The sequence below is a fragment of the Cyprinodon tularosa genome, unplaced genomic scaffold (assembly GCF_016077235.1).
Source record: "Cyprinodon tularosa strain WSP-4 unplaced genomic scaffold, ASM1607723v1 ctg850, whole genome shotgun sequence".
Taxonomy (NCBI): domain Eukaryota; kingdom Metazoa; phylum Chordata; class Actinopteri; order Cyprinodontiformes; family Cyprinodontidae; genus Cyprinodon; species Cyprinodon tularosa.
The window spans coordinates 231,977-256,753 of NW_024039619.1; the positions used below are offsets into that span (position 1 = coordinate 231,977).

General features: G+C 37.4%; 1 protein-coding gene, 1 long non-coding RNA gene and 1 pseudogene across 4 annotated transcripts in view; 1 reads left to right on the top strand and 2 right to left on the bottom strand.

Annotated features, from left to right (window-relative positions):
- Nucleotides 1–9,653, bottom strand: part of ypel1 (yippee-like 1) — a 52,363-nt gene extending 42,710 nt beyond the window's left edge. Inside the window, exon 1 of one of the 3 annotated variants that reach the window (XM_038273013.1) lies at nt 9,421–9,653. The gene's annotated coding sequence lies outside the window, so the exon portion shown is untranslated. Of the gene's footprint in view, nt 1–6,700; nt 7,120–9,341 lie in introns of those variants that run through there. The other 2 variants (XM_038273012.1, XM_038273011.1) reach the window with 2 other exon arrangements.
- On the top strand, nt 6,146–7,202 carry LOC119775117. Its single transcript, XR_005279609.1, has 3 exons — nt 6,146–6,728; nt 6,804–6,859; nt 6,950–7,202. It is a non-coding gene; the product is annotated as an uncharacterized LOC119775117 (long non-coding RNA).
- Nucleotides 9,654–19,961: 10,308 nt separating the features above from the next.
- On the bottom strand, nt 19,962–24,036 carry LOC119775118 (annotated as a pseudogene).
- Between the last annotated feature and the right edge of the window lie 741 nt (nt 24,037–24,777).

The following is a 24,777-nucleotide window of genomic DNA, read 5'->3' on the forward strand; positions in this document are numbered from 1 at the left end:
ATAGATTTTTTTTTTACAATCTTGGTATAATTCCTGCTCTAAGTTCCACTTATCTAGAACAAACTTCCAGAAAACTGTAAAAGTGCGGAAAGCCTGAGTTAATGATTAATCGACTACTAAATTAGCTGGCGATTATTTAAATAATCAATTAAAGAGATTAATCTGATTAATTGTTTCAGCCCTCTTTATATATTTCCAAATAAAATGATCATAAATTACTTGTGTCAACTAAAATCTACTCTATAGACATTTTTATTATTCAGTTAGTGCTGCTTGCAGCTATGATGCTGAATGCTGCTGGTGGTAATATTCCTCTTGAAGGGGGATTATCTAAAGCGTCACTTTACACCTGGTGTTCGTCTCCACAGTCGCCTCAAGTGATCCGATGTCACTTCCTCACTTTAAATGCAAATGAGGTTCACAGCCTGGATCTCACACAGCCGGCTGTGATGGACTGCTGTACATTGGTTAATGTTTACCCAGAAGACATTCAATCCACTGACTTGGTTATAGATTATTGAATGTATGAACATATTTTAGCAGTGCACATTTAACTTATTTGAAATGAATCAAACAGACAGAAACTGACAGAAAGAGCAACAATAAAAGGTGGAAAAGTCATGGAACAAGTTGATCCTGTCGTCTCTGAAATGCATAATACATTTCATGTGAAATACACAACAAATGGTCGTTAAAGGGCTTCAAAACAACAGTCTGCAGAAAAAAGCACTACATATTTGGTCCAATTAGGATCTGATTGACCAGCTGGACCTTTAAATATGCATAATTTCATTAGATATTGGACAAATAAAAAAAACTCTAAAGTCATTTTGTAATACTTCTTCATTTTAACCATCAGTCTATAAGCAAAAGTCGAAACTAGGTATATTCGAGGTTTGTTTTTAACCTGAACAAAACTCAAAGCTGGGGCTAATGTTAAAAATGCCTTTTGTCCTTAAAAGCTGCTTATTCGAAAACTTATTGTATGTGCGTGACAGCGGTTGGACAACGTGAAAGGGGGAAAACAAAAACACTGCATTAAAAACAAGCTTCAGTGACTCGGGAAATTTCCAAATGAGCTGGGTGCGCTGCAACAGGAAGAGCAGAGTCGAGACAGAAGCCAGCGGCCAGACGAGAAAAACAAAAGGGGCTTCCGCAACTTAACAGGAAGCAGGTTGTGACGTAAAGCGTGTCTGCTCTGCAAGCACACCTTTGGATAAAAATATTAACCATAAACAGAGCTGGCTTTAAAGACTAGGGAGCCTCCAGACGAGTCATATTTACATACAGGGTGCATAATCTGCACAGGTGCTGGAGGCATAATCCCTGCATGAAAAGGACAAAATCCTCTCTGTGAATTAGCCCAGTTTAAACTCAGTGGCATGTGCACATTTGAGAGGTGACCACATACACATACACAAAAAGCTTTATTAATGTCACACCTCAGCATCATCATCACTCTTTAAACAAGCCCTCTGCAGACAGGAAGGGTTGTCCACTGCACACACATACAATGGCAGGTTGTTTGTCCTACTGGCAGCTCAACATGACGCACACTCTCAAATATTTATTCAATTATACCCAATATGGACAATTAAACACAACCCACAGAGCAAGTTCCTGTGTTTGTTTTGGATTCTTCCTGACTTTGGGGCATCTAACAGCAATCTTTTCTGTTTGCACATCTATTATGTTATTATTACATCTAGTTGGGAATGTGCAGAGGGTGGTCTCTATGTGCAACAGGTTGTTAAAGCCTCTTTAAATATACTTTATAGCGTTACAGCGAGTTAAAGTCCTTCTAGGCAGATGCCAGAGTGTTTTATGCAGCTGTATGAGGCATGGACCAAAGCAGTGGTTGTCCCTCACACACCTGTTGCTGCGCTTGCAGGTCATTGGCCTCCTATACCTTTATCATCTTTACCTAACTCAGCATTCCTTTTAGCTTGAGAGTAATGGTACATTAAGGGGACAATCTTTTATTTCCGGGTGGATCATCTAAATAAGGATTGTCCTCCTAATTGTCAATCATTCTAGTGATATGTTTACGTAAGGCCGTCCTAGGTCCTCGCCCCGTTAGCTATCTTTTTCTGAGCATGCGTACTTTCAGGCGAATATCTGTGTTGAGCTATGGTTTCAGACAGTCATTGAAGCTTCCTTTCTAATCACGGTTCTATGAAAATGGCCGAGGGTCATGAGAGAAAAAGGAATTACGAAGTGTATGAGAAGAAAAGAAAAGCCTCAGAGGAGGCAGATATATCTCAGAATGCTTTGCGCTGAAGGGTTCTCCTCGCAAAGCATTAAGGGATGTGCTGTCACAGCAGCCAGATGTCACCATAGGCTGTCGCTACCCAACGGCAGCGACTAATAACGAAGATGGCGCAGGCAGAGCTTGGTGGAGAAGGAGTTATGTGACCAATGGGGAGCAAAAAGTAGTGATCATCTGTCCAAACGGTAAGTTAACTGAGTTAGCTATAAAGTCCAATATATAGCCCCCGCCCTATATAGAGATTGAGGGATTAGAGCGGACATTTGAGCAAGCTTGTATGAGTTATGAGAACAGCAACTTTTAAACAAAGCATGCACGAGGAGAAATGGACTCGTGTGTGCTCTTGCACGCGTTTAATATACGTTCCGTCCATAAGCGTCGTTAGACCTATTTAAGGGCGGCTTCAGCCACCCTTTCTTTGGCATTAGCCACCCTATAATTATTTTGCGATTTTAAAAAATATATTTTTTTTTTCTGTATTTATTTTTTCCTCATATTTTCCCAAAACAAATGCAGTAAAGCACCGAATAAAAGCCATAAAGAAGACAAGTTAATCTGAACAATCATAGGCGTAACTTCCTTAAGGACTGTGTGGACATGTCCCCACCAATATTTTGTACACGTATTTTGCTTTCGGTGCTGTGTATATCTGATTAAAACCCCATTCATGCCGCTCCTCAGAAAGAAAATAAAAAAACAGTTCTCCCCGCTGCTCACCGTCCACAAATCCCGACAAAAAACTCAGAAAAAAGAATCTGTTGCCTCTCGCTTTCTCCCCATCACCCCCCTCCGCCCTCTCCCCATAACATTTGAATTGAAGATATCCGCGGGTGACGGGTCGGGTTCGGTAGTCATCCTAACGGGTTCGGGCGGGTGCGGGTTGGTAAAACTCGACCCGTGCAGGTCTCTAAGCTACACTACATTCAGTATCGTTGCCATAGAAACAGACAACAGCGCCAATATATCAGAATTATACTAAAACACACGCAAATAATTTCCCACATAAAAAACAGGACTTTAAGTCCATTACAGTTTTCCGTTTTTAGAGGGTTGTTTATTTTGCGTTTATTAAGTGATGGCTGTGGTATATTAGCTTTCACTGCTATAAGCTTTCGCAGCAGTGATTGATTAATTTAAACACCTGCTCTACTGATGGTCTATCGGAGTTGGTATTTAGGTTGAACATAAAGAACACCTTTTATTTGAAGCTTCTTGAAGCTACTGTTTTAATCCCGGCTTTACTTAAAACTTTTTCCTGACTTTGATAGTGTTGCCATTCAGTAGCAAGCACTGCGCCCCTTTTTTTTTTTATATGTACACGTACATTTAAGATTTAGCGTGTTAAGTTGACAACTCATGAGCAAGCTGCTTTTTGCAATCTAGCAGGAAGGTAAGGATAGGATCTTGCAGGTGTGACGTCACTCTGCAGGGGGTCCAAAGATAAAAGATTTAAACAATTTTGGCATTGGAATTTCAGATTTAAGGGAGTTAGAAAGTTCACTTAGTAAAAGTGCAAATAATAAATCTGATTACCGCTTACTTTTAAGCTGGTTGAACATACTGCGACAGACTGGTGACCTGTCCAGGGTGATCCCACCTCTCATCCAGAACGTGGCTAGAGATATGCACCAGCACCTCCTGATCCCACTGAGGGATAAGGTTAAAGAAAATGGATGGTTGAACATAGTCCGCTCTCCCAGATTCTATCAAATCAGTATTGATACCCTCAGGGGCGGATTTAGGAAATTTGGGGCCCTAGGCAAAGACAGGCAGGGGGCCCCCTGAGAAGAAAACCCATAAAACAGCCCCATTCTACAGATAGAGAAATGTTAATAGAATAGACATCCATTATCTGTTCTAGGTTTTGTCCCTCTCTTCTTGTCCCTTTTTTCTCTCTATTTATTAGCGTTCTGATGGCATTTTAGCCAAAGGATTTTTATCAAAAACATAATTAATGTGCACAAATAAGGATTAGTTGTATTAACCATACATGGAAACAGAGTTTTATGGGGCCCCCAGAACTTGGGGCCCTGGGCAACTGCCTAGTATTTCCTAATGGTAAATCCCCCCCTGGATACCCTGCTAGTGGATGTTCTTGACAGAAAGACGGAGTTGCTTAATCATATTCTGCTTAAGGTCCCATAAGATCTTGTCCGAGTCCTGGTTTAAAAGTAAATTAATTTTAAAAAGTGACCCAAAATTGACTGTCAATAAATGTTCTACAAAATTGATATATTTATTTGATTTGTACTGTCTGCTTAGATTTATGTGATATTTTTTGCACAAAATATATAAGTGAATATTGTAACAGTTATGTTTTCAACTGTAAGCATTAAATTGATAAATGTTATTCGCATTTTTTTGGCTTTATCCTTTCCAACAAAAAAAAAAAGGCGTCGCGCAGGTAGCTCCCTTTCCTTATGAGCCGTCCCCACCAACTTTCAACACAAAGTTACACCCTTGTCTTAGACAACGCCTTAGCAGGTGCACTGAAAAAATTCGGCGCGCGCTATGCGCGCGCATTATCTTCTAGGGGCTGAGCCACCCTTGTGTCTTAAACCTAGAGACACCCCTGGTTCCGTCTCAGGAGCAGGTACAGGGTTGTGCATGTGCATTTTTTTCTTTTTAACTGGAGAGGGCAGGTTTTTTTAAAAATTCGCGAAAATTCTCCAAAATACCTTTAAGGTCAGTGGGACCAGAGAGCAAAGATGGGAAGCTGTGTAACTGGAGGCATTCTTCAATCCAACAGAGAATAAATACATCTCAAGATGTTTCCCCTCTTTAAGAAATAAAGCAAAAGGGAAGTGGATGTCTTTTTTTTTTTTTTTTTTGCATCAATTAGACCAAAACTTTCAGGACTATTTAGTTTGGATACAATTTGAAAAGCATCTGATTGAGATGAAATCGCCTGATTGGACGGTTGTTTAACAGTTTTAATTTCTTCTCTCTTTAGAGGAAACTAAAGCAAAATCTACTTCATTTTCCCTCCTTATGTGTTAACTTTTTTTTTCTTAGTTGACAGATTAAGATTTTGAGACGTTTACCGTCACACCATTCTAATGGGCCTATAAATGGGATGCCTGAGGAAGTGCCAGCATGATTTTTTTTTTTTTTTTTTGCAAGCACATACAAAGAAGAGTAATGAATCAGTGCTTCTTCCCCTCCTATTGTTGTGTATTAACCTGCTAAGAAGCTGGCAGAGGCTGCATATTTTACCATGGCTACAAAGAGGAATGTCAGCCAATATCTGGTTTTATTAGAGCATTCTACATTTAAAATAGCAAAAAACAAACGCTGATCAGGCATTTTCTGACCGTTGTCTTTGTCTGCTAAGGGTGTTATTTGGTTTCAAACATTTCTTTTGTTTCTGTAATGAAATTCAACTAAATAAGAAATTATCTTACAGATGTCTGCAGAATATGGAGACATTTGAAGATTTTCATTTACAAATCAGGTAACTTCACTTGTATTAAGCTATTTTTATCTTTATAAAAATATTTTTTTAAACAAATGCACCAGCTTTGCTGCTGTAGTTTGATGCATTTAAACGTCAGAAATTGCAGGAATTCTTTTTGTTTTGATGCTTGTTGTTTGAGTTTTGATGCTTATAATACTCCATTTAAAAGTCCAGTCGCCAATCAGAAGGCGAAAAACTATCTGCTAATTCCCATATTTGGAGGATTGATCGGTGCAAACAATAGCTGGTCGTTTGTCTCCAATGACTGTTTCATATGACGCACACTCACAACTATTTATTCAATAATACCCAATATGGACAAGAAAACAAATTCTGCAGAGCATGTTTCCGTTTGTTTTGGTGACTTTTCTCAGTATCAGCTATGTTTTCTATAATGAACAATGAAACAAAAAGCAGAAAACGCATTTCTAAAATGATTTAGGTTCAACAAACTAATTATCATGCAGTAGAATTGCATCTTCTCCTGTTCGAGTCTATTTCCTCCTTTTTGATCAGGTCTTTGTTCTTAACATGTTTTCTACTGCAGGACAGAAAGTGAAAACTAAGTGAGGTGAGCGCAGCAAAGCAGGATCAGCTGATGAGCGAAACAAAGAAGCGGCTCTGGTGCGTCTCTGGTCACCGCGAACAGGAAGAGGTGTCCAGACAAAAGCTTCACTGTCCTCATCTGTTAGAATAGACACTAAAAAGCATTCATCTTTTCTCCACATCTAAAATATTTCATCTTGGGAACCCCTTTTTCCAATACGCTTATTAGACTGTGTTTTATTTATTTTTTTCGCAAGCCAACAACAACCCAACAAAAGAGCTCGACGCAACAGAAGCGCAACAGTGTGGCTGAGCTGCTTTTACTGTTTCTGCATTGTGACAGTGAACCCAACACGGCACCAAAACCCAAATCTTCCTCACAGATGCAATAATAAAAACATTGTTGAGCTGGAGTTGGATCTACTCACCACCTGAGACAGATCAAAGCGCAGCTCGGTGGGGAAACTGCAGCCTGATGGTTGTTGTTGTTACTTTCTGCTAATTATGTTTATTTTTTTTATTTTTTTTTAGGGGTAAACCAGTGATTGTCTTCGTCCCAGGGTCTGGTCCACGTGTGATGCTGCCAGGTGGGAACTTTTATTGTTGCGTCCTCTGGGTGCTGACGGATCTCATTTTCCCAACACTGGCTTTTGTTGTGTCTTTTGTGTGCGTAATAGACTGGCCTCGTTACTTTGGAGAGGTGGACGTCACCACGTGGGAGGAGAAAGGCTCTGATTGACAGCCAAATTAACCAATGGACGACTGTGTAGCCTTTATGGACCCGTAGGACAAAAGGCAATTTTCTTTTACAAAATAAGAGTTCTCGACCTTAATTTTTATAAGACCCTAAAACAGATTGGAGAATAAGATTTGGGGTTTAGAATAACTGTTTTTGAACAAATAAAACTTTGAATGTATTTACAGTTGCAAGTCTGATGTCTCTGATGTCGCTTTTTGATGTATGCCTAGTGTTCATCTCAATTTTAAGATCATGTCAAATATTCTCAGTTAAATCTTGGTCTAAATGTGGCCATCCTAATCTAAAACCTTCCATTGTAGCCCTCTTATTTTTTTGTTTGGGGTTATTGCTTTAAAGGAAGATGGGCCTGAGCAGTAATCTCACATCCTTCCAGGGCTCTAGTGTGTTTTCAATCCAAAAATTTGGCTTTATTTAACTCCATTTATGATAGGTTTCTAATTTTAACATATGGGCTATGTTTTAATAGAGCATAAGGTAATTATTAGTACTGGGGTTTGTTCATGAGTAACCAAGTAAAGAAAGTGAATGCCAATGCATGCAACATTTGTTCCATTTATAATTGTGGTTAAATGAAAACAAATTGTTGTTTCCGCTTAACAATTTTGATCTGTTTTGGGTTTGTTTATAAAATACAATCTAAAGGAATTACACTAGTTGTAATTAGACATATATATATATATATATATATATATATATATATATATATATATATATATATATATATATATATATATATATATATATATATATATATATATATATATAAAAAACAAACACATTTACCCCTCGGGTGGCTGATTTGGTTCAAAGGAGCTCATTTCTGTTTATTTACGGAAAACCTTTGTTTGGCAACAATGGATCAGACATAAAAAACAGACTAAATACCAAAGTTTTTACCTGAGTCAGGCCTGTCTCATCAGTGAATATTAATACAGGTTCCGAGTACAGAGGAAAAACATATATATGTAATAAAAAGAAATTAAGTTATTGTAGAGAATATAATTTCCCAGGCGGCTTGAACGCGCCATCAGCTGTAGGCGGCAGCGTGCAGATACCAGGATGTGTAAATAAATACAAGTTCCTCGTCCTTTCTGATTGCTAAGAATACATAAGCACCTCCCTTCTGCTTAACGCCACCTACCTTTTTCTTATTTTCCCTTTATTAAAGAGTTGTGCTAATAAATTGTCTATTAGCCTACTTAATTAGTAAACATTTGCGATTAATTTTCCTTAATTCACATGTAAATGATGAGATGATATCTGGGTTTGGAATCAGTTAGGAGAGAAGACGGACAAAATATCGTGGATATATTAAATACATTAAGGATAAACACTGAAAACAAGATAATTATGTGTAATTGTTTCGTCTAATCTTGAAAAATTTAAATATCACTTTTATTTCCATGGTTTGGATTGATTTGGTATAGCAGCAACCTCTCAAATTGTTTACACCGTCATCCCACTGTGACAGTGACACCAATGTGCGTATGTCTTAAAAATCAACGCAAGATAAACACATATATTGATCTAATAAAATAAAACGTAGCCTAAATGAAGCATGAATGTGACAGGGGACCTACCCGCGCACTGAGAGCATCTCTCCATCCTATTTCTCCCTGCAGCTCTGACGTCGAGGACGCGCGTCAGCCAAAACAACAATTTTACTTATTTTTTTTATTCATATCCATATTCGTTTGTTAGTTTCTCTGTACTTCATTGCATTTTATTTCTATTAGTGAGCAAAATGTTGCAAACACCGCGCAACAACAACACACACACACACACACACACACACACACCAACACACACAGGGAGGAATGGTTGTAAACACTTTTCCTACAGCTTCCTCCAGGGTTGCACGCGCTGTGCGCGCGCGCGTTGATAAATCCGACGTTTCTTTGTTTTTGTTGCCTGTTCACGTGGCTATTTAATCCCCCCATTGGAGACACGTACACACACTAAAAGACTGAGCGATTTGCGTCTGCAGGACGCAGCTGATCCCATGAAATAAGCCGCGCTCTTGAACGCAACTCTTATTTATATCAAATTACAGAACGTGGCTCTTGAAGGAAATAAGATGCTGTAATCTATCAGATAAACAGATATGCTGCAGAGCGTTAAAATAATAACTAATCAAGAGTATAAATAAATAAATAAACAGCTGTCGTGCAGGAACATGAGGAAAACATTAAAAGTGTATCATGCATCAAAGTCGTGCATTATGCTGCAGAATGCAGACAAATAGAGCGAATTCATACTACATGCATGCTTTCAGATATAATGCGACATTAAAGCTGCAAAATTCGCACCTCGGTCACATTTAAATGCTGATGATTTGCTGCAAATAACGCTGTGTCCTCCATTAGGTCACCATGGTTTTGCACTCACCCCAAAGACGCTTCGCCTCCCCCCCTCCACCACCTTCCTGCAGAGACCAAAACAGCCCGGCGGAGGGAACGACTTTCCTTCCTGGAGGTGCTGCAGGAGTTTGAAACACAGAAACCCTTTTTTTTTTTTTTTTTACGGTTGCATAAATCCAGCGGCAGCCTCTGCAGCCTTGTTGGTTTGGTTCAGTTAAAAAGTCTCCACAAACATCAGCGCGTCCCGTCCTGAATCCCCTCTGCGCTCTTCAGGGCGATCCGTAGCAATCTGCGGGAATCTGGATGTCCCGGCTGAAGAGTGGAGACCCATCCGTCAGAGTGGGCTCATGTTGTTGTTTTTGCTCCTCTGTATACTGACAGTCCTCTGAGAGCAGCAGCAATGGGACGATAGGCCGAGCGGTTCCGTTTGAGGCCTTTATTTATAGCGAAAATCCCAATAATCTCTGCAGAGAAGCGCGCTTTGGTCAGAACCCAAGATACGCGCACGGTGACGAATGCATCAGTCTAATGAACCTGTGTGATCAAATATCTGGTCTGGTTGGAGAGAGAGTGTGAGCTGACTGCCGATGAAAACTTGTCTAAGAAAGTGCAGAAAACGCTGCGTTTTATTTCCAGTGGTGCTGCGTTCAGGTGCCGCAGGGAATGTGGTTTACACGAATCACCCGTTAAAGAAAACAAACAAGCTCAAAATTAAGGTGTAACCTATAGGCCAGTGTCTTTACATTTTCAGTTGCACACCGGAGAATAAAGAGGTATGCATAATAAAAAGAACTACATTAAACAATTCATCAAATTAATAAAGATATATCAAGAGTAAATATGAGAATATAAATCAAGAGTGTTTAAATATTAAAGAGGAAAAAACACAGATGGGCGGCACTAGGAGGCTTTGATGTGACATGACACAGAAAAACAATTTATCATCCGACTACTGTTGTCCATCCCTATTAGTGATCATACAGAGGAAGCTCTGCACTGATGGCAACAAGATTCAGTAGAGCACTCTCCCAGAGGATGTGGTCCAGATGATGGACCAGTCCTGCATCTAAACACCATACTTTCGAATTTGAAGGTCTAGAGAAACATTTTTTCCTCCACTCAAACCTTTAAAGTTCTGGTTGCCATTTTGATGTAAATTAGAAGTGACTGAATGATTTTGTTTGGAGGCAACTATTACTAAAACAAGAAGACTATTTAAATCCCACCTTTTTTCTCCTTATAAGTCAGAGAATGAAATAAATTGTGATGTCAGAGTTTTTAACTAATAGAAAAAGGCTGTTCATTCTGTCAACCAACAATGCAGAAAAAGGACATTCTTTGTGTTGTTGATTTGAATTATTATATATCGGTAAACAATAAGGCTTCATCCATGTACATCACCAGCTTTATAAGCACAAACAAGCCAATGGCTTACAGACATAAGAAAATAATTGGCCTTCTAATGCAATGTGAAAAACTAATCTGCATCAGATACATTCAGTCCCATCAGTTTGCCAAAACAGATTTCAACTTACTTTCATGGTGTCCCAGTCTGCTTACATTTACAATGAAAAGGATAAAATACATTAAAAAACTTGATACTTCAGGTTATACATGTAACTTGCAATACATGTTATCCTCATTAGAAGGAAAATATGATTTGAACAGACAAGGCCAAGTGCAATTTAATTTAAATTTTCAACTGCATAAAATATTTATAACATAAATGTTATTATAAAAGATGAATAATCAAATAAAAAAATCTCTTTTAATTCTCATTCATAATTTTTTAACAATAATAGTTTTATTTAATAAGTTAAGAAGGTTGTTTTTAAATCATAGATGAAATGTATTTTGAATGTTTGTTTATATTCATATACCCTATATTTATATACCGTATATATATATATATATATATATATATATATATATATATATATATATATATATATATATATATATATATATATATATATATATATATATATATATATATATAAGCTAAATATTTAATGGTGGGCATCTCTCTAGCGTTTATGTCCTTTAAAGACATAAACACAAGAGAAATAAATAGATAGAATAATAGCAGTTCGTCCTGTCTTTGTTAAGTTAAAACAGAATTCGTAAAAACTTTTCCTGTTAACGTCTTAATGCAATTCTGCAACCGAAATATCGTACTCCTCCTCAAAAATGCATTAAAACTCTTGTTTCCGACCTACGACTTGTTCCTTGAAGGCGACAGCAGCAGCACAGTAGCCTAGTTACACAGCCTTAGCCACAAATAGCATCCAATGAAAACGAAGAACACACTCCAGTCAACCAATCAAATCCATAAGAGGGCGGGGAAAAATAAAACGACCAATCAGCGTTAAAGCAGGTTGGTGTTTGCGCGTATCCGCGGCCGAATGTTGTTTTTTCTTGAGCGCGCGCCGCCAGCGGTGACGCGTGCCAAATGTAAACTGTAGGAGGCGCATGCGCGGCCGCATTGCAGACACGTGGTGGAACTAGAGCAAGTAAACAAACTAGTGTGCAATCAATACGATAGACTGGTTGGTTTTCTCCTATATGTATTAAAGTAAATATTATTTATTTGTTTCTAATTAATTATATAGTGTGTTTAAAAACCAATAGCATATTTTTTTCTTTAGGTGTACATTTCACTAATAAAGTAACTCACTGATACATTCCTGAAGTTTAAACCTAAAGACTAAAACATACCTCCCCTTCTTGGTACAGACTGTGACCCAAAGACAAACTACTTCTGAATTTATGAATCAAACCTTATGTAACAGTATGAGGTGATGGACAAGACTTCAGAGGAATTTAACTTGTACCACAGCGACCCCTAAAGCACCAAAGTATATTTTTTTATTTATATATAAATTACGTAATTCAAAGCAAGCATTGTTTGAAAGCCTCAGCGGACGCTATAACTAGTGGAATTGAATGCACCATTTGTGTTTTTCCTTTGGTAGAAAAAAGCATGGGCGTAGGTTTGCATAGGGACCATAGGGACATGTCCCTACCAAAATTTTGAACCGACCTAATTGTCCCTATGTGAGCAACATGTTTATAATGTGAGCAACATGATGTGAGCAACATGTTTATAATTTACAGCAGTAGTTGTTACAGCAGTGGCTTCTTTTCCTCTCGCAGCTCCTCTGCCTGGTCTCTCCTGTCCCTTTCACGCAGCAGCGCATGGAACTGTGCTGCGCTGTTTAACTCCACTCTCATTGGTTGTTCTGCTTTAGGTCCCGCCTTCTCTCTCTCTGATTGGCTGTTTTCTAGTCCTGGTGTGCTTGGAGCACAAAATTGAAAATTGATTCACACTAGAATGCTGCGGTTACTACAATTAATATTAGGCTACAAAACTAGTCCCAATTAAAAAAAATTAATATCATGTACACTAAAAAACAAAGACCTTTTTTTTTCTTTTATAAAGCGAAATATTCTGAGTCAGCCAGGAGTTCTGAAGACACAAAATGGGCAAATAAAGGATGTAAGCCATCAACATTTCTAATTCGTATCCACAGCCAACTAAAAAAGAAAATGTGAAGGTTTCCTTTTTACCAATATTTAGTTGCTATTACTGGCTTCATTTTTTTATGACTCTTTGAGAAAGTTCAGGTATAATTATTAGCAGGTGTTATTTCTCTTATAGAGTACAACAACAAGAAATGGGGCCCTAAACATCTGCTGTTTTTCGTTTAAAAAGCATAATTAGGGTTCCACATAATAATAGTTCTATTTTATTGACTATTTATACTTCTAGAAATAGGATAAAGACAAGAACAAAAAAAGGAAGAATATAAACATTGATTTTATCTTACATAGATTTCCACACAGTCTATAAGTAAATTAGTACAAACATTAATGTCTGGTAAAAATGCTTGAATCTGGCTGTTTATTTTGGATACTGTGAAATTACAGATAAGATAGTGTTATATTGTCTTTTATAATTGTTAAAAATTATTTTATATTTGAATACACTTGGGCTCATTCTTAGTGTTGTGTTTGTAGATGATGCCACTAAAAAATAAAATAGACATACAGTAAGGAGCTATTTAAACAGTCAGACAGTAAGCAATATAGGACAATGATAAAAGGTTGTGTTACATTTAATCCTTTACTATTAAAAACACAGTTATACATTATATGATTATAGGAAACACAGATATCCAGTAATAATGATGCAGGGCAGCTTGTAGGTGAAGCAGCTGGCCCTTCAGTGCTTCAGGTGATGTCTAAATAAACCAGGTGAAACTAAAATATTTCCACATGGATGGAGAATATTGACAGACAAAACATTTTTTTTTATCTTATATATTATATATATGTATATATATATGTATATATATATTTATTGTATTTTTACAATTTTGGTATAATTACTGATCTAAGTGGATTGCTCTTTAGGGGAAAGGGACATTTTACATTAATATTATGTTTTATAGTCTCCATTCTCCAGTTAATGATTAATCACATACTAAATTAGTTGACGATTATTGAAATAATCAATTAATACGATTAATTTTTTCAGCCCTAGATAAAATACATGAAATGGGCTATACAGAGTAACTACAGCCCAGATGTTCAACTTTTATAGTGAAGTTAATATCTTAATGAATGTATTATTTTGCTTGATACAGAGAGAGCATAGTAGGTAAAATATAAGAGTAGGGTTTAACTCTGCACAATTGTATATCTTCAAAAGAAAATACTGTATTTACCTTCTCTATTAGTCATGCAAATGAAACCATTTACAAAGTGGAAAACAGTCCTAATTTCACATTCATCAGAGCCAGTGATACTTCAAACATTGATAAACAGCATCTAATGAGTGTAGAGCTTATAACATTTTTATTAATGTAGCAAAATTATGCTTTTCTCTTTTAACAATGAATTCGTCTTATCAGTACGGATGCTCACATCGAGCATAAAAAAGGACATGCATATTGCAGCACCAATGACACCAGACCAATAGTGTCCCCACCGAAGTTCAAATCAAACCTACGCCCTTGGAAAAAAGTCATTACAAATACAGACCTGCATCTAGAAGACCTCCAAAAACTAAAAAAAACTCAAGCATGTTGGTCAATAATATTTGAACATTAAATGGGATTAACCAACTCCATGCTCAAGAGTTTAAGGGTTTTTGTTGTGAGATTAATCAGGGCAAGTTAACTTTGATAGTACTGATTGATTTTATTGTTCTCACAGTGGAGAAATTCACTCGTTACATCAGCTCAAACAATCAAAACGAAGGTGCCAAAAGGGAGAAAAAGGTGCATTTGATATATATATATAGTATATACAGTGCATAAACATATTTTTTTTATATGACAGCTGAAGTCTCTCTAGTACGTTTTAGGCACACCATAACCAAGAGTGCATTACATTATAAGTGCATGACAGTTGTATAATTATAATTAGTGATATAATTATAATTGTACTTTGGGTATTTTATATTATTCAATAGTCTGAGTAGGACAAAGGCAACACTAAAATTGTGTAATTTGTGCAGTTTTCTTCCACCTTGGTCCAGTTTCTAAATGCTACTTCTTCATGTTCTGTTCTAGGTTTGCAGAATCTGAGCTAGATGTCCTGAGAGGTTTGGTTGGTCGATCACTACCAAGTCTGATGTAATTTTGTGCTTTGCCATTCAGTGATTTATAAACCTGAAAAAAAAAATCTGTCCTCTGAGATACAGAATCAATGTAAGAAGTGGGATGACATGCTCCAGTTCGTTAGTTTTAATGAGGATGCAGGCAGCTGCATTTTGGATCAACTTTTTAGGCAGGCGGGTAAAGAAAGTAATCAATCCAAAAAATTTTCTCCAGATGACTTATGGCTGATTCAGTAATTGTCTTTATGTGCCACTGAAGGTTCAGGCCTGAATCTATCTCTACTGAAAAATTTCAGACCTGATTGGATTTTAGAATTTTTATTGATTATACCTTTTAACTATTATAGCTTAGAGAACACACAATAAGCAGGTAAGGATTGAAAACATCGTTCCAGACCAATGATCTCCTGTAGCTTATTTATGGGGGATCTGGAGAAGCCTCTGTCTGAAGACATTACCGTTGTTTGATAATCTGATAAAGAGAGTCCTCTGGATATAATGAAGGTGGCCTAAAATATAAAATGGGTTGCTGGTCTGTCAGTGGGTGATGTGTCTGAGTGGAAGATGCAGTTGTAGCTGAACCGTTCTCCTGACTCAAGTGGAACAAACCATACATTGCCTGGGTGGTGCCGTCCTCCATGTTGAAGCTTGTGAGGAGCTTCCTGATAAAGAAGTCATTGGTTCTTATTCACCAGGTGGGATGTGATCTCAATCCAGAAGAGGTCAGAGGAAAGGTTAATACTCAGAATCAATGGATTCTTGCAATAATTGCAGCCATGTGCCTCTCTTCTACTAATCCAGTCCAAAAATCAATTAGTTAAGTTGTTTTTATTCAACTAAATGATTGAGGATTAGTTCTATTAAAGTGTTATTCCCTTATATATTTTATAAGACATATTTTAAACCTACCAAGCTCAAATAATCAATCGAAGCATCTTTCAGAGTTTCGTTTGTGTAGAACACACTTAATTGGAAATCCTGCAGAAATGTCTCAAATGGAATCCTCAAACATTTATCTTCTCCACTGAGCCTCAAGTGCAAGTTTATTATCGCATTTATATATAAAACATAAATTCTAGTTTGCCATGGCATTGAAAGGATTCAACACAGGCCCAAAATTTTCTTATTTAATTTTCAGCTTAGCTGTATGGATCCAAACATATACAGTAAAGATGCAAGTGTAGAAAAGACATTCATGGAAGCTCCTTCATAAAAAGAAAATCCAAATAAAACTGAAAAGTCTTTAAAAAAAAAAGAAAAATGGAGAAACTGATTTTTGTAACTGATAAACACTCAGACACACTAAAGAAGGTATAGTTATTTTTAATGAACGTCTATTGAAATGTCATGGCAGAGTTGCAAAAGACCCCCTCCCAAAAAAAAAAAGCATTTTCTTCCTCCCCAAAATAGTCAGTCTGTAATAGCAAACGCTTCGTTCAAGTCAAATCCTTCACACGACAGCAAAGTAAAACTGACCAATCAACTCCAAACGATTTAATGGCAGCTCAAACAAACCTTTAAAATACAACCAATGGTTCTTTGTACTTAGTTTTTCTTTTTTTACGACACAATTAAAGATTTATACCGATCAAAACATACAGAGTGAAGTAGTTCCACTGGAGACAACTCAAACAAGATTAGTGTCAGATAGAAACATTCATTTTACAATAAAAATATCTGCACAAAAACATCCAAAAAAGAAAAAAAAATTTTTATAAAGGTAAATAAGGGTAACGCAAAAATATATCGCAATGTTTGCTTTTCGTTCTTTATTACAGTCACAGATCACACAGCTGTTGCAACAAATCTCTTTTTAAATTTACAGAAATGTAGGATAAGGTCGCCCCATATCTGCGACCTCCCAGCCCTCCCCCCATTTCTCACCCCCTCCCCGAGAATTGATTGTGTTCATCTTTAAGAGCGTATACTGCGATTACAACAGATTCCCGACTAAACAAAAGCTGCACATCAAAATCTTGGATATCGAGACTATCAAAAAAGGCACAAACAGACAAGGTTGCACAAAGATCTCAGCTGAAGCTCTTTTTTTTTTATGTATTTTTTACTTTATCTTCTTTTTATACAACTAATCCCACTAAGGTTTCCAGTGCCCTTAAAAGTTCTCCCTCCCTCCCTGTTTCTCAAAGAAAGAAAAATGAAAAACTATCTACAGGCATGTCAAGTCCTGGCAGGCACCTCGGATTACAAGTCCCATCCCAACTACCGGAGAAGCAAGTGCATTTCATAACGGAGACAGACGAGTGTGTGCTGAGATCTGAGAATCTGAGAATGCAAAAACAAAAAGTGATGTTTTGGTCATTTTCTTGACATGAGTTAAATCTATGTAGATAAATCATATATACATTTTTAAATGGGAGTGAAGAGAGTGATTAATGTTACCGTTAAGTTTAGGATTTGCATTCATTATAATGAAAAAAATACATTAAAGATAAATGTTCTGCACTTCAGCAGCAGATTATGTTTTTGATCTGTGCTGCATTTTATGTTTTATTAAACCTGATTAAAATTTTTTGCATCCGTTTCAGATCAGTGATAATATAAAGCAATAAGTTGGACTTTTACTTTTTTTTTTTTGAGCAACCATGGAAGCCCATTACTACCACTGTAATAATGAAATCTAAATGCTGACTATAATGAGTGTCATTAATATACCCTTTAATTTATAATGGCGTAAATGGACTTCCATAGATTTTTGGAAATCCGGCTCCCATGTGTTCGACCTGCAGCTATTTAACATTTAACGTGGCGGCTGTGATGCAAGCGTGACATCACAACTAGGTGTGGTCAGAGGTGCGACTGACCACTTATGGCTTGAATGCATCTGAGCGGCGCTTGAACCTCCTTTCGTATTCACGGAAGAAAACAAGAAAAATGGCAGCTTGTATCCTTTACTGTAAGCTGTTTGAAGGATCTTGTTTTTTTGTTTTTTTTTTATTATTTTTAAGTCATGGATAGAAAAAAAAATTTAGCAGATCCGAGCATTTTAAACAAAAATAAAGCTTTACGCTGACTGCCTTGAACTTTAAACAAACAGCACCATGGCTTTGTTTTTTCATGTCTCTGCAGCTGTCAGAAACTGAGTTTCTGAATATTGAGAAAAGCCACCAAATAAGCTCTTAAGTTAGTCTGGTTTAAAATTATCCATCACAAATTGAAAAGAAAAAAAAAAGCTGTGACAACTTGTTTTTCTACTTGATTTTAGGATTTTATCAGAGTCGAAACAAAAGAAACACTATATATATTATATATATATATATATATATATATCTCATAACCTTTGGCTCCATACATTCTTCCTTCTTTATGTATCAGTGAAACTTAAGAGACACTTTATTGACTAATATCTAAACTACAGCTCTATTTTGACAGGACCATCTTAAATTTTGTTAGATATTTTCTTAGAGGCCCTGAAGTTTGCGCAGATTCACTCAGATTAGCCCTAAAGCAACCCAAAGCAGCTTGTGAAGTAACTGCAAACAAGAGCTGTCAGGTGCTGCAGCACTGCCAGATTAACCCTTTTTCCCTTTGAAATTAAATAAAAACTAAACTTACCTATTGGAAAAAAAAATGTAGTTTAACAGTCTTCAATCAGATCAATAGTAGAAGTTTAAAATCTTGACTTCAACTGCAAGTATGCATGATTTCCCCCCCCTTTAATACAGCTGTCTGCTGGTTCGCACACTGCCAGCAGTTACTAGAGTATTAATGTGCAAATAAAAGCAACATGTATTGTGACATTAAGCAGTAATATGCTGAGGGTTACCATGCTCTGATCTTTAAATATATGTTTTTTTAATTTTGGGGGTGATTTTTTTAAACAGGGTGAGCTTTTATGATTATTGGACTGTGTCCAAAGAAAAATAAAAATGAAGATTCAAATACGCTACATGTGGAGGGAAAGCTGCTTAGCATACAGAGGGTAGGCAGAAGCAAAACAAAGGGTACAAAAAGCACCATGTGTTCGGAACGAGTGATTTACCAAGACGGATGAGGGGAAAGAGCTGGAGCGCTCTCCCAGCGGACCCGGCCGGCTTGTGTGGCACTTTAACATCGCCGTCTTTGTATACGGAGCTTATAACAGTCATGCAAAGGGCACAGTATTATTCTAACAAGGTGAGAGAGAGAGATCCATAAACATAAAATAAAAAATAAACATAGGGGGACATTTCTCTCCCGACCGGATGAGTTCTATGTGAAAACTGGATTCGACATGTCCCGACCACCCCCCCCCCAAAAAATATGAAAAATATCATACAAATTTATGTGAAATCAACTTTTCCTTTATTTCCTTGTGGCTAAGGCAGAAACGTCCAGTGAACTCTTTCCGTACATATCTACACGTTTCAATGCCAATAATAATAATAAAAAAAAAAGGGCCTTTTATCCCAGGAAACTCATTGGATTCACTTCTCATCACCCTAAACAATAAATCATCTTAAGACTCTCCAGGCTTCATATATTTTTTATATATATATATATATATATATATATATATATATATAAAAACTTTAGCTATATATATATATATATATATATATATATATATATATATAGCTAAAGTTAAATGTGGTTCTCGTATCCGAGCCTTCTGTGTGAGTATGTTTGAGATTAAAATACAAGGTTTGATAAAATATACATCCTCATCGACAGCAAGTGATGGCTTGAGTCCAGTAACCTCTGGCTCATTCTGTCATAATTGCATAAATCAGGTGAATTAATTCAAAATTTTCTTAATGAAAGAGAAAGAAAAGACAGATCACTGCATCATTTTGTAACAGTGCAACTAAAAAACAAAAAAAGGTAAGAAAACTTATTTTGTCTGAATGATGGATTTTTTTTTGTGTGCAAAGCAGCTGCACTGAAAACAAAGATTAACAAGGTTATCATTAAAAAAAGGTCTTAAATCATAAGAGCCAAATGCCTTTTTAGATACACATATAAACACAAAAAAACATTGTTTATTTTGGCTTCAAACACAAAATCAACCCCCAAACTATAAGCTGTGATGTGACTCCCAACCCTCCCTCCCTTTACCTCACCTCTCTGCCGAGAGAGAAACAAAGGGGAGACAGAGGATGACTGATTGATTCCTGACGCCATTCCTGAGCAAAGTGGACTTGCCGAGAGAAAAAGAGAGACCGGAGGAATCCAGGCGGTGAGAAAGAGAAGAATTAAACAAAGCAACCCCCCACAAAAAAAACAAACAAAAGAAAAACACCCAAAAACAAAAATCACAGCAACAGAGTGGAGGCGGGGAGGAGCAGTGGCGACGCAGAAGCCTGTCCGCAGAATCACCTGGGGGGACGACACCAATGAGTTAAACATTCATTTAGTCAGAAACAAAAATCTTTTTATTTCCTGTTTTGAAATGTAGATAAATGAAGTCCGTAAAAACAGTGTAGAAAACTAAAGCTCAGCCTGTTCGAGAGCTGGCTGTTTAGCTTTGATTTTACCATTTCAGGTTTGCAAACATTGGTTTCTGCTTTGCTCTCTTTGGTTCCCTTTTACGTCAGACAGAACTGGGAACTGGACAATTATTTAGCAAATCAAATTACTGTTGATTATTTTTTTCGATTCATCGATTAATAATCGGATAGCTAAAGGTTCAGTAAAGACGACTTTTTACAAAATTAAACCAGGTAAAACTAAAACTTTTCCACTTGAGGAGTTCTGGGTAGAGCATATTGACATACAAAAAATATATATTTTTTAACTAAATGCAAAATTTTCATATATATATTTTTTTACAATCTTGGTATAATTCCTGCTCTAAGTGGGTTGCTCTGTCAGCTAAAGGCACATTTTAGAGTCTCTATACTCCAGTTAATGATTAATAGATTACTAAATTAGCCAATGATCATTTCAATAATCAATTAATCTGATTGCTTCAGCCCTAATTCCTTCCCTACTAAACTTAATTTTTTTGTTTTTTCACAGAGCAACACCCAGAAAATGTATCTGCCAACATACCTCACAATGTGATTAAAGAGGCAGTGAATTAAATCAAATATAACTTTTACCCCTTCCCCAATGGCCAAAAAAAAAAAACTTTTAAACCTCTGAACAATCAGCTTTTTGTGGCAGTGGGATCAGCTCACTGATCCATGTCGACCTTGGAAAAATAGTGGGTCAGAACCAGTTTTTTTTTTTTTTTGCCAAAAGGAAGGGAACTAAATGTTGTTAGCCGGTCCACCTGTTTGAAAAACCTGCGTTAACCCTCTAATTTCAGTGGGAAAGAGGCTTCGATCTCATGCATGTTCGAAAGGAGGAGGGTTTCTCATGGGGTAAACATTTTTTAGGACCAACCTTTGAAAACCTGCTGATACTAAAGTGTAAAATTATTATCAAGTGCTTAAAGCTGAAGTCTGTAAGTTTTTAAAAATCACTTTTTTGTCATATTGGCTAAAACTGTCCCTATGCCCAGACAGCAGTACATGTGATATGTAACCTGTGAAAAAAACTGCTTCAATTGGTCCCGCATACTGCCTGTATTTCAATCTGGAAAGAATAATTCGGGACGAGTCAAAACAACCAATCACAGCCAGAGGAGCGTCTGATGGAGTGTCAATCACAGCTCACACACGCTGAATCCCGCCCCCCCCCCCCTTCTGGTCGCATGCGGTAGCCGCGCAGATGCTGTGAGAGGGGTGGAGCTTGGAGGTGGGGCATGAGTGAAGAAGAGAGGGTGGGGGAGTGGAGTAAAACCTGTTTTTCTTCAAATTTTCAGTCGAAGTCTGCTCTCTTCTTAATGTTACAGACTGCAGCTTTAAAGTCGCAGGGAAGCGGCTGTTTCAACGGTTGCAGTTTCGAATTCTCCCGAGTGGTGTCCTACTTTACACGAGTGAATAAAGTGAATGTGATCAGTCGTTTATCAAAGGGGCGGGATTGCTGTGGCTGAAGGTTTGCATGCAGTTTGGTTGTGGCTGTTGTCTCGGAAGCATCTTGCGAACCAGTTAGCTTAATGCTAGTAGCTTCCCTATGGGAAATTACATTGGGACCAAGTAGCATAAAATTGGTGACTTAGAAAAGACATTGTCAAAGAACGCGGGGACAGCAGAAACATGCAAGAGGAGGAGAGTTTTGTGTTAGAGGTCGTGGATGAGTTTCCTCTGTCATATGTTTATTTAGAGGAGGAAAGTGGGGAGGTAGTTTTTGTGGAAGAGGACGCCAGGGCGGCAGAAGCTTGGTTTGGTGTAGAAGGCTTACAGCCGCACATGTTTGAGCCCTTGCCTCGCAAAGCTGCCAGTTCTGTTAGCTCTACGCCTGCAGAAGACACAGACGTCCATCCCCGTGAACACTGGGACGGAACTCAATGGTAAAATATATGGTTCTTATTTCAACCGTTGCGTATATTAGCTGCGACATATGAATCAAGACGCTATGACCGAAAAAATTTGATTGAAAGATGACCATTGATATATAATTGGACGAATTTAGGTGTACAGGCTGACATATAACCAACTGGTCTGCATAAGCTAATGAAAAAAACCACAGATTTTAAGACAGAATTTTTTTTAAATAGAAATTTTCTAACTTTTGGGACAATATGGTCTGATAAAGAGTACATTTATAAACATGTCTAAGCCAGAATGATATGAAATTTAAATATGACTTTCCTACGACTTTAAGGGTTTCTATAATGTTTAAAGACTGAACAGAAAGTCGGTCTAAAGCCTGATGTTTGCTGAACTGTTTCCCTTTGCTATGGCTGATTATTTCAGATGCTGAAGAAAGGTTAAAGTGATTATATAAGCTTGTTATTTCTAAACAGAGGTCGATGAGTTGATTTAAATGCTCGGGAAGATCTCTGCTTTCATTTTTAACAACAGCTTCCATTTCCGCTTATTTTTAGGGTTTCAGACGATTTACAGACAAAATATTCTCCAAATTAAACAGAGAAGGGTTTCTTCCAGAGGATTCTGAGGGGTCCAGGGATTGAGATCGGATGCATACATACTTGTGAGAGCCATTAAGACCTGAAGCCAGGCTGGAAACGAGCAGTTTCTTCAAAGATGAGCTCCTTCAGAGTCTCTTTGGGCAAATCATCCAGCTCCATGTCGAATTTGAACGGCGCCTCAGCAACAGGCTTCACAGGACACAGAAGATATGTTTAAATTAAACAAGATAACATGATGATGCCGCTATACAAACTGGTAAAAATAGTTAAAAAGGATGTAACCATAGGAACAACAGGAAAGCTCAATCTGCAGTCTCACCTCATCTGACGGGTCATAGTATTGTTCCAGGTAGGGGTGAGAGAGGGCCTCCTCCACCTCGATCCTCTTGTGAGGGTTTAAACGTCAGCATCCTGTCCAGAAGGTCCAGAGCTGCAGCAGAGCCACATCATTTAACAATAGCAGTACCTGCAGGTAAACACTAGGGGATGCCATTGCATCCTCTCTGGCATCATGGCCCAAATAATCCCTTTAGAACATGACTTTACTGTGTTACACAGAAGATAAATGTATATTTTTGTTTTGCAAACTGTTCAGGAAGCACAGAAGCTGATTAGACAACCAGTTTGAGCTACTGTGTGTCTGACAGGAGGAGCTTCTGTGCAAAACAGTCCACATGAAATCAAACCAATAAAATCTGAAGCACATAGCTGGGCTGTAGTTTCAATCCTTTTATACACCCAACTTTCAGATTTTACTCCTTTTTAACGTCCCATTGAGTAGCAGCACTGTCATGTTTATTCTAAAAAAGAATTCTGATAAATTCAAAATTTTTCATTTAAAATTTAAAGCTATGTTCCAAAACGGAGCGTTGGTGCGTCCTCTGACCTTTTCCATCGGCGTTGGGGAAGAGGCGATTCCATGGCACTTTGCAGCGCACGGGCAACGACAGCAGATAGTTCCTGGCCTTGATGTTGATGATGCAGTTGAGGTCCTCCTGACTGGGAGAGCCAAGGACCCCTGAGGGAGGGGGGCAATCAGGTAAACTGTCAGCACATGCTTGCTTTAAATGTGGAAACTGAATCATAGAGGTCTGGCAAAAACATTTGAGTTGTATAACAGACTTTCCAATAAAAAAAAAATTTACTAACAAATCACAGAGGCAGATGGGTGAAGCAATATTTGGTCTAGCACCAAATGAGCCTGACTAGATAAGGGCAGGATTGTCTGTGGATGAAAACCAACAAGCTGCCCCTGGTGTGAAATCCTGCATCAAGTCTGAGTTGTTTTTTAATATTTATTGCAGAGCTAAGACAACACAGAGTACTGATTTATACTGTAGCTCAATCTGGCGACACTTTTAAAATTGCTCTTTAATAACAAGGCTAGTTTTTCCGAAGTCTTGTTCATACCTGAAAAGGCGGAACAGCAATGATGCGCATTATCAGCTAAATGATGTGCTAGTTGCTGTTAGAAGGTCTATTACTGATTTTTATTTATTTGGAAGAGAAACTAAACTCTACATAAGCTACATCAAGACTGGAAAAAAAAAAAACAAACATGGATTAAGATATGAAATAAAAGAATATTTCAGCTTAAATGTAAAGACTTTGCTTTGATTTGACAGAAGTAATTATTAATACAACCACAGGATGCTGAACTGTAAAGGGCCTTTGGTTGATTGGTTGCATTATGAAAAAACCCATGAAGCATCCATCGGCGCACTTTAGAAGCCTTTATTTCCTTCTTTTAGATTCATAGTTTTGCATTTTTAGGGGGAAATGTTAGAAACACATTAACCACAAATAAACAACAGTGGATCAGTTTCCTTTTTCTGTGTATG